The following is a 6,590-nucleotide window of genomic DNA, read 5'->3' on the forward strand; positions in this document are numbered from 1 at the left end:
CGGAAGAGCCAGGGACACAACATCTCCGGAGGAACCTTTGGGAGCATGGGAACCTCCAAAGAAATGCCTAAAATTAATTTCAGGCCTTTGGCTGATTAAAAATATTGCCTTAAATTTCGTGGGGCAAATGGATGGGGAGGGGCTAAGCAGATATGTGGTCGATGCCTGATATGTGTACGGACAGAGTTTAGGGTTTATTTTTTTCAAATATTTTTCAAACTAAGGTCTCTGACGGTACTGCAGGCTGAAGGTCCGGCTATTTAAACTCTGAAACAGGTTTCAATTTTCCGTTCCTATTCCCTTTACTTCTCAAAGTAAGCTCAATGGAGGTGTCTGGGATTCCTGTAAGAGAGTAAATGCTAAAGCTCAGGCACAGTGCAGCCACGCAGGAGTTAAATATTTCCTTTTTTCTAGAGCGCTCAATTATTCTCCAGAAATGGGGAAAAAAAAAAAAAAAAAGTGGCCGTGCAACAAACTTAACTCCATGGCATGCACAACATCACGCAGCACCCACCTATGAGGAATTCAAGTGTTGGGAGCATCTGTGCTACTGCTTATACGTGAAAGACAATGCAATGTTGTCAAATTCATCTTTTTGAAGGATATTCACCACCCCCTCAGTGTAGCCGACTGCAAGGTACACACCATTTTATAGCATTTTACTGTATTATATGGCAAAGATTTGAATAAATCTGTGTGCAATAAATGTATTCTTTTATTAGGTTTATCCCTTAATCAAATATTCATTTATGTGGGCTTCATTCTATTAAAAAATGAAATTATACAAAGGTGAGCAAAAGCATAGATTTACAGTAGTTTAAAGCCTAATCTCATTCTCTAGGGGTAATATTGACAATATAAAAACTGTATAAATGATATTCCCTAACACTAAAATATGCTTATGAGCCCCCAGTGCATGTTATACTGCTTTACAACCTACAGTGAAATGCATGACTGGCTTAATAAGCAAGACATTTAGAAAGGATTTTTTTCTCCCCCTTCACAATGTATAAGGCGAGTAAAGATTTCACCATTTCTGGGAGCCAGAGCCTGTGTTAATAATGGTAATTTTCCCTCAGGATGATGTTGTCTTCCCTGAGTTGTTAGTCCAGGGCACACATTCATCTCTTGTACTCTCTTAGCAACAATATCATCATCCCTTTTTTCCTTTCAAGTTTTAATGTGTGTATAAAGCACAAATCCAAACGCAATACTTATCATCTGGATGTTTATTAACTTTTTTTTTCAGCCTATTCAGCATCTCTGAGTTCTCTGAAGCCTTTGTGAGGCTTTGTTTGTAACATCTTTTGTTTTCAAGTTAGTACTTCCATAAAAGTACTTTAAAAAAGCCCCAAAACTTCCACGTGTGCCCTCAGAACCTGCATAAAGAAATGGGCCCCAGCAACTGCTGGTCTGCAAATCCAGCCCAGGAAGGGGAGCAACGCGCTGGCTCGCAGCTACAGCTTGGGATTGTTCAGGCAACTTTAGCACGCTGGAAACTGGAGGAGAAAAATCACTGGTAGGAGGAAATTTGGGATCTGCTACATAGTGAGAAAACAAGGATAAATTTGTTGTATCACTGACTGTCCATTATTCATGCAATTTTAAAAAAAATTGGTGCTACATGGCGCAGAGACTGCGGGCAGCAGAGATGAAGCACTAAACTGAAAATTCCACTTTGCCTGTTTAGATGAAGGAGGAGTTGGGAGAGCGGCTGAAATAAAGGTTAGGACATGGCTCTGGGTGCAGGGACACATGGAAAATACAATGCCACAGCAATAAGTCTAACTCACAAAGTTGGGGCTAATTCATTTGAATCAGTCAATTATTCTGTTTAAAAAAAAAATTTAAAAAAATGAGAAGTTTGTTTCTACTGTGGATGACATCCCTGAAAAACACTCTCCTTAGCAAACAGGAATGCTGACTGGCCTGGAAAGAAGCTGCTGTCAGAGGTGGGTAAGGACCACAGCAATTACCAAGAAAAACCCAAACCCTGGCCTGCAGCCAGCTCTCATGGTTTGGGGCCTGTCATTCAGCCAACTGGCAACAGTGAGTAAAACTCATTTCTCTGCCTGTTCATTAGCAAAACTTTTCCCTTCATCTGTAAATATTTTCCAAACTGAGCAATGAAAGAGAAAAAAAAACACCAAATCCAAAAACCACACCATGAGCAGGGCACGGCTTCCTCCACACTCACGACACAGTGTGGACAACAAATGCTGCTTCTGAGAGCAGCAGTTCCTTTCCTTTCTTCTAATCCCTTTGCTCATTCCTATCATAGAATCATAGAATCACAGAACAATTCAGGTTGGAAAAGACCCTTGGGATCATCGAGTCCAACCATTAACCGTACACCACAAGTTCACCCCTAAACCATATCACCCAACACCACATCTAAACAACACTTTAACACATCCAGGGATGGAGACTCAACCACCTCCCTCGGCACTCTATTCCAGTTTCTGACCACTCTTTCCGTGAAGAATTTCTTCCTAAAATCGCCTCTAGCCCACCCCTGCAGACATCTCTGATGCCTAACTCCGGCCAAATCTCCCTCCCAAGAGCAGGACCAGACCTCTCCTCCACGTGGGTCCCGCTCCCGCGGCGGCAGGACCAACCTCTCAAACGTTCACGGGGAGTGTCTTCCATGCTTATTTGTGTGCTACCAAATCGATTCCGTCAAGTATTTCCACATCTGGTGTAAAAACTTGTACAGAAATGGGGTTTCCAATAAGTAACGACAGCCAAGGACAAGAATATCTTCACTGAATACAAACCATGCAGATGCTGGACTGACATTGTCAGCTTGAGTAGGCAGGGAGAAAACACAGTGGTTCCTGCTTAGGAAATACTCAACTGACATGGATGTGTTGAATAAATGCTTTAGCCCCTTGTACAAATAGAAAGGTATGGACCTTCACACTCAACAGCCTTCTGGGGGAGTCTTTACCCACCTTTAGTTTCCAATAAACCACAAAAATCTCAGCTTCCTCACTCATATGTGCCTGTGTCTGCATGGGTATTGCAGGCTGGTAACTGCACACAAACTGCGGAAGAGTTTTCTAGGCACACTGCAATATGACCCAGCACAAGGTAAATAGGAGAGGTTTAATAATTCTGAGCATCTGGAGCAGGACACGCACGAGGGACAGAGCACGACTGGGACAGAGGGAAGAAGAAAAGGCCCAAGACTCAAATGAGAACAACTCACAAGGAAATTACCAGCTTAGTTTGATCTCAAGGGTTTCTAATCACAGGGTTCTCGTCTTTTCTTACGCAAAACTTTAAGTGCTAGAACATTATTTTCCGTGAAAACAAGACCAAGACAATTACATCGTAACTTCCAAGATGTTGAATTTGTCTGTTACAGCTGCAGAGTGCTCTGAAATTCCACACCGTGGCTGGGGTCAGTGGATTGCAGCATTTCGAGCATAATTTGACACAGAACAAAGCTGTCAGACCTCCTAAAAACCTTTTTTTCTGTCCCTCCTTGGCATCCTTTTTACCATAGGTTGGATTCGAAAACTGACTGGTTATATCAGAATACTGGGGGGAAAAATAGTTTTCTAAAGAATGATACCCCAAACCCAAATTCCAAACTTCAACAGTCCTTTGGCAAATGGATAATAAGTTCTTCATGGCTGCTGAGAGTTTTTGTGCTCTTCCAGGTTATTTCACAAGCCAAAGCAGCAGCAGCTGCCCTGACTATTCCTCCTGTTGCAGGTACACCGACACACATTTCCTTCTCACCTCAGGAAAGTCTGGTCTGCCTACGCTGCTGCCTCCTACTTAAAATTTAGAGTTTCTTATTTTTTGTAAAGTGTTACCATCAAGTATTACGGTAACATCTATTTTAAAAAATTTTAAGATAACATTGCTCTGCCGATTGTTCCAATATCCCCTAACAATGAAATATAGTAATACCAAAGTTAACTAAGGTATAAACATGCAAAAGGAGAAGTCTCCCCGCGATCATAAAATGATGTTATTTTCTGTTCAGCAGTTCATGTTACTGCTGTTCATGCTAATTAATTAAAGGAGCTGTTGCTGTAATGTGCAAACAGGGAATCTGAGAAACTGAGAGGGCTTTTAGGTCTCGGAGTGAAGTTAAGTCAATCTGGGCGCGGGCAATCAAATGTAATGAAATCACTTGTCAGTGCTAAGCTTGCAAAAACTGTGAAGTTTGACTAGGGAGTAAAAGGATTATAATTAGATTTCCAATAGGATAATAACTAAATGGCAGAAAGCAGTAAAGAGAAAATATTACTTTGTTAGCTAATGGTGCTGCTGTTCGGTTTTAGTTTTTATCAGCACACTTGTAGTTGTGCTAATTTAATTTGCTTTTATCAGCAAAAATGCACTACTCGAATGGTACTTGAATGTCATTTGCAAAAATCATTGATCTGAAGGTGCACTTAATGACACCCAGTATGTTTATTTTATGTGAAGCGGAGATTGGTGGATAAAGTGGTTGATGCACTATCTCGCTGGCCCACGAGTGACTACAGCAACCGTGGCTTTTCTATTTTGTCAGCTAAAAGGCATCTCTCAGAGCCAGCTAGGCTGGACTAGAAGATCAGGTATACGGCGGACGGAAAGTTCGAAAAAAGTTTGAAGCCTTGTCTGTGCAAAATTGCCATTCAATTGACATAGAAAGCATAGAGGAAAAATTAGTCGATTAAACGGAGAAAGATTTATAACGCGGATCGGAATCCCAATGTAAAACCAGCTTGTGTTAATAAAACCATTTGAAGAAATGAGCATAAAGTATGACACGACTTAATCACTGTGAAAGGTGGCTGTGTGGTATTTTTCTAATTTTCCTTTAAACTGTCTTAAGGAGATACTGGCGGGGAAACTAATTGAATTTCAAAGCAAAGGCCCTGTGTGAATGATAGATTTCTGTCCAGCAGAGCTATTGACAACAGAAAAAGAAAGGTCCGCATTGATGTTGAAGCTTTTTTTTCTGTGCAATAGAGAGAGATTTTTAGAAGCTTGGAAAACAGCTTTGTATCAGGGCCACGTGCTTTGACCCTTCTGCCTCCCAGGACCCAAAAAACAAAGTCTGGAAACGAAGGGGGCAAGGAGGGAGTGTGCTCCAAGTGTTGAAGACGGCAGTGCAAGAATAGCTGCCAAGTACAAAAACTGTAATCAAAAGAAAAAGAGAGGAGAAAGATACTACAGCATCAGCATAAATAAAAATGAAGGAGGTGGTGCTACAGGACAGAAACACTTTGAAATCTAAACAACTCTGTAACGAGCTCTTCAAAAACCTATTTATCACCTGAGCGCGCTCAGTGAAAAACTGGCTAAACTCATCCTGTGAACAGGATTGGCACCAAGCTCGGAGAACTGAACGTGGTGGATCTCCAGCTCTCCCTTTGGTCAAGCTTTTAACCTCAACAAAAAAACTTCACGAGCCAAAGCCTGTTAAAACTAAAGAATTACGTAGCTGGGATCAGATTAAAAAAAATACACAACAAAACAAAGCACCAGAAGAAAAAGAAAAATCATGAAATCACAAAGTTTTCTTGTGTGTCAACAGATGACGGAAGTGTAAGAGAGTTCTCTTAATTCCTTCCAGTAAGCAAACAGTTATTGGATGTGGCTATACATTACCTTCCCTACAGTTATTAATAATCATTTCTGATTAGAAGAACATTGGAGCAAACTGTAACTTTTTTTTTTTCAACTGAAAATTGAAAGTAACCTCCTGGTTTTTGTTTTGTTTGTTTGTTTGTTTTTAAACTGGATTCTGTCCAGATGGACCTTTGACTCTCAGCATCTTTTTGGAAGAACACTGAGCACTCAGCAGGTATCATACACTGATCAGAAACATTAGGAATATTTTGCTTGTCAAATTTAAATACGTCTATCCCAAATGCTTATCCAGTATTTTGACTCTTCCTGGCAGTAACAGTTTCCAACTGCAATATTTAGAGCACAGCCCTAATCATATGTGTGCAGATACACCCACACATATGTTATATGTGTCTGTATTCATTACAGTAAAGCTGTGATTCTCCTCCTTTGCAATATATAACATATGAACCTAAAGTCACAAAAACAGATAGCAGTAAAAATATTTGAAAGCTTTCCTGTATAGATGACAGATGGGCGACAGATGCACACCAGAGGTATGCAAAGTCAAGCCTTTACCAGTTGGGAAATGCTAAAAGTTAGGTTTTTATCTATAACTGTACCCTTCTTCTGGCTACACAGAAGGGGTCTGTCTTTAGCCGATTCAACACACATTTATTTGGGTTTTTTTGTACACGAGTCAGAAGAAAGGGTGGAAGTGCTCTAAGAAGGAGCAGTTCTATTGAACCAGCCGGCTGGCTCCAGGCTGTAGAGCAGCCAGTGCAGAACTGCTGCTGTGTCATGACTACGGCACAGGTCTGAAGGGACAAATAGGTTGGCTTTATAGAGAACCAACTCTACGAATCTGGATTTCCTCCCAAGTCAGAGAATTTCCGTGTTCAAATTGCTCAGACCAAGTTTTATCACCATGACTCCGGATTTTCAGCGTGTCTCAAACAGGCTTCCACTGGCAATGGAAATAACCCTCAAGACCTCTGTGTCACCGGTCC

General features: G+C 41.0%; 1 protein-coding gene across 1 annotated transcript in view; it reads right to left on the reverse strand.

Annotated features, from left to right (window-relative positions):
- The window catches only part of LOC104275909 (dachshund homolog 2-like), a 24,179-nt gene that overhangs the window by 2,229 nt on the left and 15,360 nt on the right, over window positions 1-6,590 (reverse strand). The gene's annotated exons all lie outside the window — the stretch shown is intronic.

This window comes from Apaloderma vittatum, unplaced genomic scaffold (assembly GCF_000703405.1).
Source record: "Apaloderma vittatum isolate BGI_N311 unplaced genomic scaffold, ASM70340v1 scaffold766, whole genome shotgun sequence".
NCBI lineage: Eukaryota > Metazoa > Chordata > Aves > Trogoniformes > Trogonidae > Apaloderma > Apaloderma vittatum.